General features: G+C 44.6%; 5 non-coding genes across 5 annotated transcripts; all 5 read right to left on the bottom strand.

Annotated features, from left to right (window-relative positions):
- Positions 1-3,450: 3,450 nt before the first annotated feature.
- TRNAG-CCC (transfer RNA glycine (anticodon CCC)) lies at positions 3,451-3,522 on the bottom strand. Its single transcript has one exon. It is a non-coding gene; the product is annotated as a tRNA-Gly (tRNA).
- Positions 3,523-6,628: 3,106 nt separating this feature from the next.
- On the bottom strand, positions 6,629-6,700 carry TRNAG-CCC (transfer RNA glycine (anticodon CCC)). Its single transcript has one exon. It is a non-coding gene; the product is annotated as a tRNA-Gly (tRNA).
- A 3,116-nt stretch (positions 6,701-9,816) lies between these two features.
- On the bottom strand, positions 9,817-9,888 carry TRNAG-CCC (transfer RNA glycine (anticodon CCC)). Its single transcript has one exon. It is a non-coding gene; the product is annotated as a tRNA-Gly (tRNA).
- Positions 9,889-11,405: 1,517 nt separating this feature from the next.
- Positions 11,406-11,477, bottom strand: TRNAG-CCC (transfer RNA glycine (anticodon CCC)). Its single transcript has one exon. It is a non-coding gene; the product is annotated as a tRNA-Gly (tRNA).
- Positions 11,478-14,593: 3,116 nt separating this feature from the next.
- TRNAG-CCC (transfer RNA glycine (anticodon CCC)) lies at positions 14,594-14,665 on the bottom strand. Its single transcript has one exon. It is a non-coding gene; the product is annotated as a tRNA-Gly (tRNA).
- Positions 14,666-18,346: the final 3,681 nt, after the last annotated feature.

Below are 18,346 nucleotides of genomic sequence, written 5' to 3'. Positions count from 1 at the left end.
ATGTCTGGTCGGGGTTCAGCCCTTTCATTGTCTACCGCCCGCAACATATTTATTACCAGCACATGTGAGTGGTGACTCTGCTTTTTGGAAAATAGCATCTAATAGGACAATGAATGTAGCAGATGGGGCGATCGAGATGCCTGCCTAAGTATTTCATTTTTTTTTTTAATTTAACGTCTGATTAATCTGTTCATGATATTTCCGTTTTGTGACATGTTGCATTAAAACAAATCCTGCTTGGAGAACATATAAAAATTTGCACTGCATTGGCCAGGAATCGAACCCGGGTCAACTGCTTGGGAAGCAGCTATGCTCACCACTATACCACCAACGCCCTATGATGTGGTTGCTCTCGGTTCTAAAGATTACAACCCCGAGTTCAATGACTATCTTGCACCAGTTTCAATGGTGCATTTGGTTTAGATACCAACATGAAAAGCAGTAGAAAGTTTCTTGTAGAGGGTAAGGAACTGGGGATTGAAACCAAGGCCAAATCTGTGCAGAAGAGAAGAAATGGAAAGCAGTAGTACAAATAGTGGAAATGAACATATTTACGCAGCATTGGAAGCAAAGCAGCGAAGAGAAAGAGAGTGCCTTCCATGAAATGCCCAGGAGAATGATAAGAGCAGAACGAAAAGGCAAGAATGACATTCAAAGCATGCCCAGAAAAACGTGTGACGATCCCACCGGTCATTTATGCTTATAATTGGGTATCTTTACTTTCAAAGTATGGGGTTGATCCTTTGGCGATCACTCTCTTGTATTTCAGCAGAGACAGATAGTTGAGAAGTCTTTTCTCACATAGCTAGCACAAGCCTGCGCTTTTCCTTGCTGGTAGCGTGGAAATGACAGATTGGTTCTCATAAGAAAAAACAAGAAATATTATAGCAGAGGATGGTTTCGATCCATCGACCTCTGGGTTATGGGCCCAGCACGCTTCCGCTGCGCCACTCTGCTCCCTTGTAAAAGTGTTCTCTTTATGCAGAGGAGGAGCTTTCAGCGAAGTGGCGAGGGATTGGTGGGTCTCGCTCCTCATTTGCCTAAGCATGCTGCAATGTATGCTGGGTGCAGAAAATCTTCATCTTCTCGTCTCACAGTCAGTCATAACTGAAAGTGCAGACCCTCTTGGGAACTAGCAGTTTCAGGCCTTTACCAAGATAGCAGCTCTCTAACCCTCTCCTCTCTCTTTGATCCTAGCGCTAGCATGCTCAGGATTTGATTTTAACTGGGAGCCAGAGATCTACCCGGTGAGGGCTTGCCCGGTGTGAGGCTTTTGAGCGTTTGGGAGCGTTCGGGACGTGAAGACGTTGGACAGGAAATGTTGCCATCTTGAAATATCCAACCTTCCTGCTGTCGTGAGAGGCTCTTTCCATGGACATCTGCCTCTTGGAGTCCTCTTAACTTGCTCTCTGATATAACATTTTGTGAGCTGCATTTACATCCGATGGCTACAAGGTGGCGCTGCATTCAGGTGAGAGAACAAGTGTGCACAAAATCGTTGGGGACTTTTGCCAGATTCATCGGTGGATCTTGCCTACTTTTATTCACATGCTAGATATTGCCTAGAAATGCTTTTTAATATAGAGATGCTAGAGTTAGAATGTCTGGTCGGGGTTCAGCCCTTTCATTGTTACCGCCCGCAACATATTTATTACCAGCACATGTGAGTGGTGACTCTGCTTTTTGGAAAATAGCATCTAATAGGACAATGAATGTAGCAGATGGGGCGATCGAGATGCCTGCCTAAGTATTTCATTTTTTTTTTTAATTTAACGTCTGATTAATCTGTTCATGATATTTCCGTTTTGTGACATGTTGCATTAAAACAAATCCTGCTTGGAGAACATATAAAAATTTGCACTGCATTGGCCAGGAATCGAACCCGGGTCAACTGCTTGGGAAGCAGCTATGCTCACCACTATACCACCAACGCCCTATGATGTGGTTGCTCTCGGTTCTAAAGATTACAACCCCGAGTTCAATGACTATCTTGCACCAGTTTCAATGGTGCATTTGGTTTAGATACCAACATGAAAAGCAGTAGAAAGTTTCTTGTAGAGGGTAAGGAACTGGGGATTGAAACCAAGGCCAAATCTGTGCAGAAGAGAAGAAATGGAAAGCAGTAGTACAAATAGTGGAAATGAACATATTTACGCAGCATTGGAAGCAAAGCAGCGAAGAGAAAGAGAGTGCCTTCCATGAAATGCCCAGGAGAATGATAAGAGCAGAACGAAAAGGCAAGAATGACATTCAAAGCATGCCCAGAAAAACGTGTGACGATCCCACCGGTCATTTATGCTTATAATTGGGTATCTTTACTTTCAAAGTATGGGGTTGATCCTTTGGCGATCACTCTCTTGTATTTCAGCAGAGACAGATAGTTGAGAAGTCTTTTCTCACATAGCTAGCACAAGCCTGCGCTTTTCCTTGCTGGTAGCGTGGAAATGACAGATTGGTTCTCAGAAGAAAAAACAAGAAATATTATAGCAGAGGATGGTTTCGATCCATCGACCTCTGGGTTATGGGCCCAGCACGCTTCCGCTGCGCCACTCTGCTCCCTTGTAAAAGTGTTCTCTTTATGCAGAGGAGGAGCTTTCAGCGAAGTGGCGAGGGATTGGTGGGTCTCGCTCCTCATTTGCCTAAGCATGCTGCAATGTATGCTGGGTGCAGAAAATCTTCATCTTCTCGTCTCACAGTCAGTCATAACTGAAAGTGCAGACCCTCTTGGGAACTAGCAGTTTCAGGCCTTTACCAAGATAGCAGCTCTCTAACCCTCTCCTCTCTCTTTGATCCTAGCGCTAGCATGCTCAGGATTTGATTTTAACTGGGAGCCAGAGATCTACCCGGTGAGGGCTTGCCCGGTGTGAGGCTTTTGAGCGTTTGGGACGTGAGGACGTTGGACAGGAAATGTTGCCATCTTGAAATACCCAACCTTCCTGCTGTCGTGAGAGGCTCTTTCCATGGACATCTGCCTCTTGGAGTCCTCTCAACTTGCTCTCTGATATAACATTTTGTGAGCTGCAGTTACATCCGATGGCTACAAGGTGGCGCTGCATTCAGGTGAGAGAACAAGTGTGCACAAAATCGTTGGGGACTTTTGCCAGATTCATCGGTGGATCTTGCCTACTTTTATTCACATGCTAGATATTGCCTAGAAATGCTTTTTAATATAGAGATGCTATAGTTAGAATGTCTGGTCGGGGTTCAGCCCTTTCATTGTCTACCGCCCGCAACATATTTATTACCAGCACATGTGAGTGGTGACTCTGCTTTTTGGAAAATAGCATGTAATAGGACAATGAATGTAGCAGATGGGGCGATCGAGATGCCTGCCTAAGTATTTCATTTTTTTTTTAATTTAACGTCTGATTAATCTGTTCATGATATTTCCGTTTTGTGACATGTTGCATTAAAACAAATCCTGCTTGGAGAACATATAAAAATTTGCACTGCATTGGCCGGGAATCGAACCCGGGTCAACTGCTTGGGAAGCAGCTATGCTCACCACTATACCACCAACGCCCTATGATGTGGGTGCTCTCGGTTCTAAAGATTACAACCCCGAGTTCAATGACTATTTTGCACCAGTTCAATGGTGCATTTGGTTTAGATACCAACATGAAAAGCAGTAGAAAGTTTCTTGTAGAGGGTAAGGAACTGGGGATTGAAACCAAGGCCAAATCTGTGCAGAAGAGAAGAAATGGAAAGCAGTAGTACAAATAGTGGAAATGAACATATTTAGGCAGCATTGGAAGCAAAGCAGCGAAGAGAAAGAGAGTGCCTTCCATGAAATGCCCAGGAGAATGATAAGAGCAGAACGAAAAGGCAAGAATGACATTCAAAGCATGCCCAGAAAAACGTGTGACGGTCCCACCAGTCATTTATGCTTATAATTGGGTATCTTTACTTTCAAAGTATGGGGTTGATCCTTTGGCGATCACTCTCTTGTATTTCAGCAGAGACAGATAGTTGAGAAGTCTTTTCTCACATAGCTAGCACAAGCCTGCGCTTTTCCTTGCTGGTAGCGTGGAAATGACAGATTGGTCCTCAGAAGAAAAAACAAGAAATATTATAGCAGAGGATGGTTTCGATCCATCGACCTCTGGGTTATGGGCCCTGCACGCTTCCGCTGCGCCACTCTGCTCCCTTGTAAAAGTGTTTTCTTTATGCAGATGAGGAGCTTTCAGCGAAGTGGCGAGGGATTGGTGGGTCTCGCTCCTCATTTGCCTAAGCATGCTGCAATGTATGCTGGGAGCAGAAAATCTTCATCTTCTCGTCTCACAGTCAGTCATAACTGAAAGTGCAGACCCTCTTGGGAACTAGCAGTTTCAGGCCTTTACCAAGATAGCAGCTCTCTAACCCTCTCCTCTCTCTTTGATCCTAGCGCTAGCATGCTCAGGATTTGATTTTAACTGGGAGCCAGAGATCTACCCGGTGAGGGCTTGCCCGGTGTGAGGCTTTTGAGCGTTTGGGACGTGAGGACGTTGGACAGGAAATGTTGCCATCTTGAAATACCCAACCTTCCTGCTGTCGTGAGAGGCTCTTTCCATGGACATCTGCCTCTTGGAGTCCTCTCAACTTGCTCTCTGATATAACATTTTGTGAGCTGCAGTTACATCCGATGGCTACAAGGTGGCGCTGCATTCAGGTGAGAGAACAAGTGTGCACAAAATCGTTGGGGACTTTTGCCAGATTCATCGGTGGATCTTGCCTACTTTTATTCACATGCTAGATATTGCCTAGAAATGCTTTTTAATATAGAGATGCTAGAGTTAGAATGTCTGGTCGGGGTTCAGCCCTTTCATTGTCTACCGCCCGCAACATATTTATTACCAGCACATGTGAGTGGTGACTCTGCTTTTTGGAAAATAGCATCTAATAGGACAATGAATGTAGCAGATGGGGCGATCGAGATGCCTGCCTAAGTATTTCATTTTTTTTTTTAATTTAACGTCTGATTAATCTGTTCATGATATTTCCGTTTTGTGACATGTTGCATTAAAACAAATCCTGCTTGGAGAACATATAAAAATTTGCACTGCATTGGCCAGGAATCGAACCCGGGTCAACTGCTTGGGAAGCAGCTATGCTCACCACTATACCACCAACGCCCTATGATGTGGTTGCTCTCGGTTCTAAAGATTACAACCCCGAGTTCAATGACTATCTTGCACCAGTTTCAATGGTGCATTTGGTTTAGATACCAACATGAAAAGCAGTAGAAAGTTTCTTGTAGAGGGTAAGGAACTGGGGATTGAAACCAAGGCCAAATCTGTGCAGAAGAGAAGAAATGGAAAGCAGTAGTACAAATAGTGGAAATGAACATATTTAGGCAGCATTGGAAGCAAAGCAGCGAAGAGAAAGAGAGTGCCTTCCATGAAATGCCCAGGAGAATGATAAGAGCAGAACGAAAAGGCAAGAATGACATTCAAAGCATGCCCAGAAAAACGTGTGATGGTCCCACCAGTCATTTATGCTTATAATTGGGTATCTTTAATTTCAAAGTATGGGGTTGATCCTTTGGCGATCACTCTCTTGTATTTCAGCAGAGACAGATAGTTGAGAAGTCTTTTCTCACATAGCTAGCACAAGCCTGCGCTTTTCCTTGCTGGTAGCGTGGAAATGACAGATTGGTTCTCAGAAGAAAAAACAAGAAAAATTATAGCAGAGGATGGTTTTGATCCATCGACCTCTGGGTTATGGGCCCAGCACGCTTCCGCTGCGCCACTCTGCTCCCTTGTAAAAGTGTTCTCTTTATGCAGAGGAGGAGCTTTCAGCGAAGTGGCGAGGGATTGGTGGGTCTCGCTCCTCATTTGCCTAAGCATGCTGCAATGTATGCTGGGTGCAGAAAATCTTCATCTTCTCGTCTCACAGTCAGTCATAACTGAAAGTGCAGACCCTCTTGGGAACTAGCAGTTTCAGGCCTTTACCAAGATAGCAGCTCTCTAACCCTCTCCTCTCTCTTTGATCCTAGCGCTAGCATGCTCAGGATTTGATTTTAACTGGGAGCCAGAGATCTACCCGGTGAGGGCTTGCCCGGTGTGAGGCTTTTGAGCGTTTGGGACGTGAGGACGTTGGACAGGAAATGTTGCCATCTTGAAATACCCAACCTTCCTGCTGTCGTGAGAGGCTCTTTCCATGGACATCTGCCTCTTGGAGTCCTCTCAACTTGCTCTCTGATATAACATTTTGTGAGCTGCAGTTACATCCGATGGCTACAAGGTGGCGCTGCATTCAGGTGAGAGAACAAGTGTGCACAAAATCGTTGGGGACTTTTGCCAGATTCATCGGTGGATCTTGCCTACTTTTATTCACATGCTAGATATTGCCTAGAAATGCTTTTTAATATAGAGATGCTATAGTTAGAATGTCTGGTCGGGGTTCAGCCCTTTCATTGTCTACCGCCCGCAACATATTTATTACCAGCACATGTGAGTGGTGACTCTGCTTTTTGGAAAATAGCATGTAATAGGACAATGAATGTAGCAGATGGGGCGATCGAGATGCCTGCCTAAGTATTTCATTTTTTTTTTAATTTAACGTCTGATTAATCTGTTCATGATATTTCCGTTTTGTGACATGTTGCATTAAAACAAATCCTGCTTGGAGAACATATAAAAATTTGCACTGCATTGGCCGGGAATCGAACCCGGGTCAACTGCTTGGGAAGCAGCTATGCTCACCACTATACCACCAACGCCCTATGATGTGGGTGCTCTCGGTTCTAAAGATTACAACCCCGAGTTCAATGACTATTTTGCACCAGTTCAATGGTGCATTTGGTTTAGATACCAACATGAAAAGCAGTAGAAAGTTTCTTGTAGAGGGTAAGGAACTGGGGATTGAAACCAAGGCCAAATCTGTGCAGAAGAGAAGAAATGGAAAGCAGTAGTACAAATAGTGGAAATGAACATATTTAGGCAGCATTGGAAGCAAAGCAGCGAAGAGAAAGAGAGTGCCTTCCATGAAATGCCCAGGAGAATGATAAGAGCAGAACGAAAAGGCAAGAATGACATTCAAAGCATGCCCAGAAAAACGTGTGACGGTCCCACCAGTCATTTATGCTTATAATTGGGTATCTTTACTTTCAAAGTATGGGGTTGATCCTTTGGCGATCACTCTCTTGTATTTCAGCAGAGACAGATAGTTGAGAAGTCTTTTCTCACATAGCTAGCACAAGCCTGCGCTTTTCCTTGCTGGTAGCGTGGAAATGACAGATTGGTCCTCAGAAGAAAAAACAAGAAATATTATAGCAGAGGATGGTTTCGATCCATCGACCTCTGGGTTATGGGCCCTGCACGCTTCCGCTGCGCCACTCTGCTCCCTTGTAAAAGTGTTTTCTTTATGCAGATGAGGAGCTTTCAGCGAAGTGGCGAGGGATTGGTGGGTCTCGCTCCTCATTTGCCTAAGCATGCTGCAATGTATGCTGGGAGCAGAAAATCTTCATCTTCTCGTCTCACAGTCAGTCATAACTGAAAGTGCAGACCCTCTTGGGAACTAGCAGTTTCAGGCCTTTACCAAGATAGCAGCTCTCTAACCCTCTCCTCTCTCTTTGATCCTAGCGCTAGCATGCTCAGGATTTGATTTTAACTGGGAGCCAGAGATCTACCCGGTGAGGGCTTGCCCGGTGTGAGGCTTTTGAGCGTTTGGGACGTGAGGACGTTGGACAGGAAATGTTGCCATCTTGAAATACCCAACCTTCCTGCTGTCGTGAGAGGCTCTTTCCATGGACATCTGCCTCTTGGAGTCCTCTCAACTTGCTCTCTGATATAACATTTTGTGAGCTGCAGTTACATCCGATGGCTACAAGGTGGCGCTGCATTCAGGTGAGAGAACAAGTGTGCACAAAATCGTTGGGGACTTTTGCCAGATTCATCGGTGGATCTTGCCTACTTTTATTCACATGCTAGATATTGCCTAGAAATGCTTTTTAATATAGAGATGCTAGAGTTAGAATGTCTGGTCGGGGTTCAGCCCTTTCATTGTCTACCGCCCGCAACATATTTATTACCAGCACATGTGAGTGGTGACTCTGCTTTTTGGAAAATAGCATCTAATAGGACAATGAATGTAGCAGATGGGGCGATCGAGATGCCTGCCTAAGTATTTCATTTTTTTTTTTAATTTAACGTCTGATTAATCTGTTCATGATATTTCCGTTTTGTGACATGTTGCATTAAAACAAATCCTGCTTGGAGAACATATAAAAATTTGCACTGCATTGGCCAGGAATCGAACCCGGGTCAACTGCTTGGGAAGCAGCTATGCTCACCACTATACCACCAACGCCCTATGATGTGGTTGCTCTCGGTTCTAAAGATTACAACCCCGAGTTCAATGACTATCTTGCACCAGTTTCAATGGTGCATTTGGTTTAGATACCAACATGAAAAGCAGTAGAAAGTTTCTTGTAGAGGGTAAGGAACTGGGGATTGAAACCAAGGCCAAATCTGTGCAGAAGAGAAGAAATGGAAAGCAGTAGTACAAATAGTGGAAATGAACATATTTAGGCAGCATTGGAAGCAAAGCAGCGAAGAGAAAGAGAGTGCCTTCCATGAAATGCCCAGGAGAATGATAAGAGCAGAACGAAAAGGCAAGAATGACATTCAAAGCATGCCCAGAAAAACGTGTGATGGTCCCACCAGTCATTTATGCTTATAATTGGGTATCTTTAATTTCAAAGTATGGGGTTGATCCTTTGGCGATCACTCTCTTGTATTTCAGCAGAGACAGATAGTTGAGAAGTCTTTTCTCACATAGCTAGCACAAGCCTGCGCTTTTCCTTGCTGGTAGCGTGGAAATGACAGATTGGTTCTCAGAAGAAAAAACAAGAAAAATTATAGCAGAGGATGGTTTTGATCCATCGACCTCTGGGTTATGGGCCCAGCACGCTTCCGCTGCGCCACTCTGCTCCCTTGTAAAAGTGTTCTCTTTATGCAGAGGAGGAGCTTTCAGCGAAGTGGCGAGGGATTGGTGGGTCTCGCTCCTCATTTGCCTAAGCATGCTGCAATGTATGCTGGGTGCAGAAAATCTTCATCTTCTCGTCTCACAGTCAGTCATAACTGAAAGTGCAGACCCTCTTGGGAACTAGCAGTTTCAGGCCTTTACCAAGATAGCAGCTCTCTAACCCTCTCCTCTCTCTTTGATCCTAGCGCTAGCATGCTCAGGATTTGATTTTAACTGGGAGCCAGAGATCTACCCGGTGAGGGCTTGCCCGGTGTGAGGCTTTTGAGCGTTTGGGAGCGTTCGGGACGTGAGGACATTGGACAGGAAATGTTGCCATCTTGAAATATCCAACCTTCCTGCTGTCGTGAGAGGCTCTTTGCATGGACATCTGCCTCTTGGAGTCCTCTCAACGTGCTCTCTGATATAACATTTTGTGAGCTGCAGTTACATCCGATGGCTACAAGGTGGCGCTGCATTCAGGTGAGAGAACAAGTGTGCACAAAATCGTTGGGGACTTTTGCCAGATTCATCGGTGGATCTTGCCTACTTTTATTCACATGCTAGATATTGCCTAGAAATGCTTTTTAATATAGAGATGCTAGAGTTAGAATGTCTGGTCGGGGTTCAGCCCTTTCATTGTCTACCGCCCGCAACATATTTATTACCAGCACATGTGAGTGGTGACTCTGCTTTTTGGAAAATAGCGTCTAATAGGACAATTAATGTAGCAGATGGGGCGATCGAGGTGCCTGCCTAAGTATTTCATTTTTTTTTTAATTTAACGTCTGATTAATCTGTTCATGATATTTCCGTTTTGTGACATGTTGCATTAAAACAAATCCTGCTTGGAGAACATATAAAAAGTTGCACTGCATTGGCCGGGAATCGAACCCGGGTCAACTGCTTGGGAAGCAGCTATGCTCACCACTATACCACCAACGCCCTATGATGTGGGTGCTCTCGGTTCTAAAGATTACAACCCCGAGTTCAATGACTATCTTGCACCAGTTTCAATGGTGCATTTGGTTTAGATACCAACATGAAAAGCAGTAGAAAGTTTCTTGTAGAGGGTAAGGAACTGGGGATTGAAACCAAGGCCAAATCTGTGCAGAAGAGAAGAAATGGAAAGCAGTAGTACAAATAGTGGAAATGAACATATTTAGGCAGCATTGGAAGCAAAGCAGCGAAGAGAAAGAGAGTGCCTTCCATGAAATGCCCAGGAGAATGATAAGAGCAGAACGAAAAGGCAAGAATGACATTCAAAGCATGCCCAGAAAAACGTGTGACGGTCCCACCAGTCATTTATGCTTATAATTGGGTATCTTTACTTTCAAAGTATGGGGTTGATCCTTTGGCGATCACTCTCTTGTATTTCAGCAGAGACAGATAGTTGAGAAGTCTTTTCTCACATAGCTAGCACAAGCCTGCGCTTTTCCTTGCTGGTAGCGTGGAAATGACAGATTGGTCCTCAGAAGAAAAAACAAGAAATATTATAGCAGAGGATGGTTTCGATCCATCGACCTCTGGGTTATGGGCCCAGCACGCTTCCGCTGCGCCACTCTGCTCCCTTGTAAAAGTGTTTTCTTTATGCAGATGAGGAGCTTTCAGCGAAGTGGCGAGGGATTGGTGGGTCTCGCTCCTCATTTGCCTAAGCATGCTGCAATGTATGCTGGGAGCAGAAAATCTTCATCTTCTCGTCTCACAGTCAGTCATAACTGAAAGTGCAGACCCTCTTGGGAACTAGCAGTTTCAGGCCTTTACCAAGATAGCAGCTCTCTAACCCTCTCCTCTCTCTTTGATCCTAGCGCTAGCATGCTCAGGATTTGATTTTAACTGGGAGCCAGAGATCTACCCGGTGAGGGCTTGCCCGGTGTGAGGCTTTTGAGCGTTTGGGACGTGAGGACGTTGGACAGGAAATGTTGCCATCTTGAAATACCCAACCTTCCTGCTGTCGTGAGAGGCTCTTTCCATGGACATCTGCCTCTTGGAGTCCTCTCAACTTGCTCTCTGATATAACATTTTGTGAGCTGCAGTTACATCCGATGGCTACAAGGTGGCGCTGCATTCAGGTGAGAGAACAAGTGTGCACAAAATCGTTGGGGACTTTTGCCAGATTCATCGGTGGATCTTGCCTACTTTTATTCACATGCTAGATATTGCCTAGAAATGCTTTTTAATATAGAGATGCTAGAGTTAGAATGTCTGGTCGGGGTTCAGCCCTTTCATTGTCAATCGCCCGCAACATATTTATTACCAGCACATGTGAGTGGTGACTCTGCTTTTTGGAAAATAGCATGTAATAGGACAATGAATGTAGCAGGTGGGGCGATCGAGATGCCTGCCTAAGTATTTCATTTTTTTTTTAATTTAACGTCTGATTAATCTGTTCATGATATTTCCGTTTTGTGACATGTTGCATTAAAACAAATCCTGCTTGGAGAACATATAAAAATTTGCACTGCATTGGCCGGGAATCGAACCCGGGTCAACTGCTTGGGAAGCAGCTATGCTCACCACTATACCACCAACGCCCTATGATGTGGTTGCTCTCGGTTCTAAAGATTACAACCCCGAGTTCAATGACTATCTTGCACCAGTTCAATGGTGCATTTGGTTTAGATACCAACATGAAAAGCAGTAGAAAGTTTCTTGTAGAGGGTAAGGAACTGGGGATTGAAACCAAGGCCAAATCTGTGCAGAAGAGAAGAAATGGAAAGCAGTAGTACAAATAGTGGAAATGAACATATTTAGGCAGCATTGGAAGCAAAGCAGCGAAGAGAAAGAGAGTGCCTTCCATGAAATGCCCAGGAGAATGATAAGAGCAGAACGAAAAGGCAAGAATGACATTCAAAGCATGCCCAGAAAAATAGTGTGACGGTCCCACCAGTCATTTATGCTTATAATTGGGTATCTTTACTTTCAAAGTATGGGGTTGATCCTTTGGCGATCACTCTCTTGTATTTCAGCAGAGACAGATAGTTGAGAAGTCTTTTCTCACATAGCTAGCACAAGCCTGCGCTTTTCCTTGCTGGTAGCGTGGAAATGACAGATTGGTCCTCAGAAGAAAAAACAAGAAATATTATAGCAGAGGATGGTTTCGATCCATCGACCTCTGGGTTATGGGCCCAGCACGCTTCCGCTGCACCACTCTGCTCCCTTGTAAAAGTGTTTTCTTTATGCAGATGAGGAGCTTTCAGCGAAGTGGCGAGGGATTGGTGGGTCTCGCTCCTCATTTGCCTAAGCATGCTGCAATGTATGCTGGGAGCAGAAAATCTTCATCTTCTCGTCTCACAGTCAGTCATAACTGAAAGTGCAGACCCTCTTGGGAACTAGCAGTTTCAGGCCTTTACCAAGATAGCAGCTCTCTAACCCTCTCCTCTCTCTTTGATCCTAGCGCTAGCATGCTCAGGATTAGATTTTAACTGGGAGCCAGAGATCTACCCGGTGAGGGCTTGCCCGGTGTGAGGCTTTTGAGCGTTTGGGAGCGTTCGGGACGTGAGGACGTTGGACAGGAAATGTTGCCATCTTGAAATACCCAACCTTCCTGCTGTCGTGAGAGGCTCTTTCCATGGACATCTGCCTCTTGGAGTCCTCTCAACTTGCTCTCTGATATAACATTTTGTGAGCTGCAGTTACATCCGATGGCTACAAGGTGGCGCTGCATTCAGGTGAGAGAACAAGTGTGCACAAAATCGTTGGGGACTTTTGCCAGATTCATCGGTGGATCTTGCCTACTTTTATTCACATGCTAGATATTGCCTAGAAATGCTTTTTAATATAGAGATGCTATAGTTAGAATGTCTGGTCGGGGTTCAGCCCTTTCATTGTCTACCGCCCGCAACATATTTATTACCAGCACATGTGAGTGGTGACTCTGCTTTTTGGAAAATAGCATCTAATAGGACAATGAATGTAGCAGATGGGGCGATCGAGATGCCTGCCTAAGTATTTCATTTTTTTTTTAATTTAACGTCTGATTAATCTGTTCATGATATTTCCGTTGTGTGACATGTTGCATTAAAACAAATCCTGCTTGGAGAACATATAAAAATTTGCACTGCATTGGCCGGGAATCGAACCCGGGTCAACTGCTTGGGAAGCAGCTATGCTCACCACTATACCACAAACGCCCTATGATGTGGTTGCTCTCGGTTCTAAAGATTACAACCCCGAGTTCAATGACTATCTTGCACCAGTTTCAATGGTGCATTTGGTTTAGATACCAACATGAAAAGCAGTAGAAAGTTTCTTGTAGAGGGTAAGGAACTGGGGATTGAAACCAAGGCCAAATCTGTGCAGAAGAGAAGAAATGGAAAGCAGTAGTACAAATAGTGGAAATGAACATATTTAGGCAGCATTGGAAGCAAAGCAGCGAAGAGAAAGAGAGTGCCTTCCATGAAATGCCCAGGAGAATGATAAGAGCAGAACGAAAAGGCAAGAATGACATTCAAAGCATGCCCAGAAAAACGTGTGACGGTCCCACCAGTCATTTATGCTTATAATTGGGTATCTTTACTTTCAAAGTATGGGGTTGATCCTTTGGCGATCACTCTCTTGTATTTCAGCAGAGACAGATAGTTGAGAAGTCTTTTCTCACATAGCTAGCACAAGCCTGCGCTTTTCCTTGCTGGTAGCGTGGAAATGACAGATTGGTCCTCAGAAGAAAAAACAAGAAATATTATAGCAGAGGATGGTTTCGATCCATCGACCTCTGGGTTATGGGCCCAGCACGCTTCCGCTGCGCCACTCTGCTCCCTTGTAAAAATGTTTTCTTTATGCAGATGAGGAGCTTTCAGCGAAGTGGCGAGGGATTGGTGGGTCTCGCTCCTCATTTGCCTAAGCATGCTGCAATGTATGCTGGGAGCAGAAAATCTTCATCTTCTCGTCTCACAGTCAGTCATAACTGAAAGTGCAGACCCTCTTGGGAACTAGCAGTTTCAGGCCTTTACCAAGATAGCAGCTCTCTAACCCTCTCCTCTCTCTTTGATCCTAGCGCTAGCATGCTCAGGATTTGATTTTAACTGGGAGCCAGAGATCTACCCGGTGAGGGCTTGCCCGGTGTGAGGCTTTTGAGCGTTTGGGACGTGAGGACGTTGGACAGGAAATGTTGCCATCTTGAAAGACCCAACCTTCCTGCTGTCGTGAGAGGCTCTTTCCATGGACATCTGCCTCTTGGAGTCCTCTCAACTTGCTCTCTGATATAACATTTTGTGAGCTGCAGTTACATCCGATGGCTACAAGGTGGCGCTGCATTCAGGTGAGAGAACAAGTGTGCACAAAATCGTTGGGGACTTTTGCCAGATTCATCGGTGGATCTTGCCTACTTTTATTCACATGCTAGATATTGCCTAGAAATGCTTTTTAATATAGAGATGCTAGAGTTAGAATGTCTGGTCGGGGTTCAGCCCTTTCATTGTCTACCGCCCGCAACATATTTATTACCAGCACATGTGAGTGGTGACTCTGCTTTTTGGAAAATAGCATGTAATAGGACAATGAATGTAGCAGATGGGGCGATCGAGATGCCTGCCTAAGTATTTCATTTTTTTTTTAATTTAACGTCTGATTAATCTGTTCATGATATTTCCGTTTTGTGACATGTTGCATTAAAACAAATCCTGCTTGGAGAACATATAAAAATTTGCACTGCATTGGCCGGGAATCGAACCCGGGTCAACTGCTTGGGAAGCAGCTATGCTCACCACTATACCACCAACGCCCTATGATGTGGTTGCTCTCGGTTCTAAAGATTACAACCCCGAGTTCAATGACTATCTTGCACCAGTTTCAATGGTGCATTTGGTTTAGATACCAACATGAAAAGCAGTAGAAAGTTTCTTGTAGAGGGTAAGAAACTGAGGATTGAAACCAAGGCCAAATCTGTGCAGAAGAGAAGAAATGGAAAGCAGTAGTACAAATAGTGGAAATGAACATATTTAGGCAGCATTGGAAGCAAAGCAGCGAAGAGAAAGAGAGTGCCTTCCATGAAATGCCCAGGAGAATGATAAGAGCAGAACGAAAAGGCAAGAATGACATTCAAAGCATGCCCAGAAAAACGTGTGACGGTCCCACCAGTCATTTATGCTTATAATTGGGTATCTTTAATTTCAAAGTATGGGGTTGATCCTTTGGCGATCACTCTCTTGTATTTCAGCAGAGACAGATAGTTGAGAAGTCTTTTCTCACATAGCTAGCACAAGCCTGCGCTTTTCCTTGCTGGTAGCGTGGAAATGACAGATTGGTTCTCAGAAGAAAAAACAAGAAATATTATAGCAGAGGATGGTTTCGATCCATCGACCTCTGGGTTATGGGCCCAGCACGCTTCCGCTGCGCCACTCTGCTCCCTTGTAAAAGTGTTCTCTTTATGCAGAGGAGGAGCTTTCAGCGAAGTGGCGAGGGATTGGTGGGTCTCGCTCCTCATTTGCCTAAGCATGCTGCAATGTATGCTGGGTGCAGAAAATCTTCATCTTCTCGTCTCACAGTCAGTCATAACTGAAAGTGCAGACCCTCTTGGGAACTAGCAGTTTCAGGCCTTTACCAAGATAGCAGCTCTCTAACCCTCTCCTCTCTCTTTGATCCTAGCGCTAGCATGCTCAGGATTTGATTTTAACTGGGAGCCAGAGATCTACCCGGTGAGGGCTTGCCCGGTGTGAGGCTTTTGAGCGTTTGGGAGCGTTCGGGACGTGAGGACGTTGGACAGGAAATGTTGCCATCTTGAAATATCCAACCTTCCTGCTGTCGTGAGAGGCTCTTTCCATGGACATCTGCCTCTTGGAGTCCTCTTAACTTGCTCTCTGATATAACATTTTGTGAGCTGCATTTACATCCGATGGCTACAAGGTGGCGCTGCATTCAGGTGAGAGAACAAGTGTGCACAAAATCGTTGGGGACTTTTGCCAGATTCATCGGTGGATCTTGCCTACTTTTATTCACATGCTAGATATTGCCTAGAAATGCTTTTTAATATAGAGATGCTAGAGTTAGAATGTCTGGTCGGGGTTCAGCCCTTTCATTGTCTACCGCCCGCAACATATTTATTACCAGCACATGTGAGTGGTGACTCTGCTTTTTGGAAAATAGCATCTAATAGGACAATGAATGTAGCAGATGGGGCGATCGAGATGCCTGCCTAAGTATTTCATTTTTTTTTTTAATTTAACGTCTGATTAATCTGTTCATGATATTTCCGTTTTGTGACATGTTGCATTAAAACAAATCCTGCTTGGAGAACATATAAAAATTTGCACTGCACTGGCCAGGAATCGAACCCGGGTCAACTGCTTGGGAAGCAGCTATGCTCACCACTATACCACCAACGCCCTATGATGTGGTTGCTCTCGGTTCTAAAGATTACAACCCCGAGTTCAATGACTATCTTGCACCAGTTTCAATGGTGCATTTGGTTTAGATACCAACATGAAAAGCAGTAGAAAGTTTCTTGTAGAGGGTAAGGAACTGGGGATTGAAACCAAGGCCAAATCTGTGCAGAAGAGAAGAAATGGAAAGCAGTAGTACAAATAGTGGAAATGAACATATTTACGCAGCATTGGAAGCAAAGCAGCGAAGAGAAAGAGAGTGCCTTCCATGAAATGCCCAGGAGAATGATAAGAGCAGAACGAAAAGGCAAGAATGACATTCAAAGCATGCCCAGAAAAACGTGTGACGATCCCACCGGTCATTTATGCTTATAATTGGGTATCTTTACTTTCAAAGTATGGGGTTGATCCTTTGGCGATCACTCTCTTGTATTTCAGCAGAGACAGATAGTTGAGAAGTCTTTTCTCACATAGCTAGCACAAGCCTGCGCTTTTCCTTGCTGGTAGCGTGGAAATGACAGATTGGTTCTCATAAGAAAAAACAAGAAATATTATAGCAGAGGATGGTTTCGATCCATCGACCTCTGGGTTATGGGCCCAGCACGCTTCCGCTGCGCCACTCTGCTCCCTTGTAAAAGTGTTCTCTTTATGCAGAGGAGGAGCTTTCAGCGAAGTGGCGAGGGATTGGTGGGTCTCGCTCCTCATTTGCCTAAGCATGCTGCAATGTATGCTGGGTGCAGAAAATCTTCATCTTCTCGTCTCACAGTCAGTCATAACTGAAAGTGCAGACCCTCTTGGGAACTAGCAGTTTCAGGCCTTTACCAAGATAGCAGCTCTCTAACCCTCTCCTCTCTCTTTGATCCTAGCGCTAGCATGCTCAGGATTTGATTTTAACTGGGAGCCAGAGATCTACCCGGTGAGGGCTTGCCCGGTGTGAGGCTTTTGAGCGTTTGGGAGCGTTCGGGACGTGAGGACGTTGGACAGGAAATGTTGCCATCTTGAAATATCCAACCTTCCTGCTGTCGTGAGAGGCTCTTTCCATGGACATCTGCCTCTTGGAGTCCTCTTAACTTGCTCTCTGATATAACATTTTGTGAGCTGCAGTTACATCCGATGGCTACAAGGTGGCGCTGCATTCAGGTGAGAGAACAAGTGTGCACAAAATCGTTGGGGACTTTTGCCAGATTCATCGGTGGATCTTGCCTACTTTTATTCACATGCTAGATATTGCCTAGAAATGCTTTTTAATATAGAGATGCTAGAGTTAGAATGTCTGGTCGGGGTTCAGCCCTTTCATTGTTACCGCCCGCAACATATTTATTACCAGCACATGTGAGTGGTGACTCTGCTTTTTGGAAAATAGCATCTAATAGGACAATGAATGTAGCAGATGGGGCGATCGAGATGCCTGCCTAAGTATTTCATTTTTTTTTTTAATTTAACGTCTGATTAATCTGTTCATGATATTTCCGTTTTGTGACATGTTGCATTAAAACAAATCCTGCTTGGAGAACATATAAAAATTTGCACTGCATTGGCCAGGAATCGAACCCGGGTCAACTGCTTGGGAAGCAGCTATGCTCACCACTATACCACCAACGCCCTATGATGTGGTTGCTCTCGGTTCTAAAGATTACAACCCCGAGTTCAATGACTATCTTGCACCAGTTTCAATGGTGCATTTGGTTTAGATACCAACATGAAAAGCAGTAGAAAGTTTCTTGTAGAGGGTAAGGAACTGGGGATTGAAACCAAGGCCAAATCTGTGCAGAAGAGAAGAAATGGAAAGCAGTAGTACAAATAGTGGAAATGAACATATTTACGCAGCATTGGAAGCAAAGCAGCGAAGAGAAAGAGAGTGCCTTCCATGAAATGCCCAGGAGAATGATAAGAGCAGAACGAAAAGGCAAGAATGACATTCAAAGCATGCCCAGAAAAACGGGTGACGATCCCACCGGTCATTTATGCTTATAATTGGGTATCTTTACTTTCAAAGTATGGGGTTGATCCTTTGGCGATCACTCTCTTGTATTTCAGCAGAGACAGATAGTTGAGAAGTCTTTTCTCACATAGCTAGCACAAGC

This window comes from Triturus cristatus, chromosome 11 (assembly GCF_964204655.1).
Source record: "Triturus cristatus chromosome 11, aTriCri1.1, whole genome shotgun sequence".
In the NCBI taxonomy this organism is placed as follows: Eukaryota; Metazoa; Chordata; class Amphibia; order Caudata; family Salamandridae; genus Triturus; species Triturus cristatus.
The sequence above is the reverse complement of the archived record's forward strand: the minus strand, read 5'-3'. Positions and strand labels throughout refer to the sequence as shown.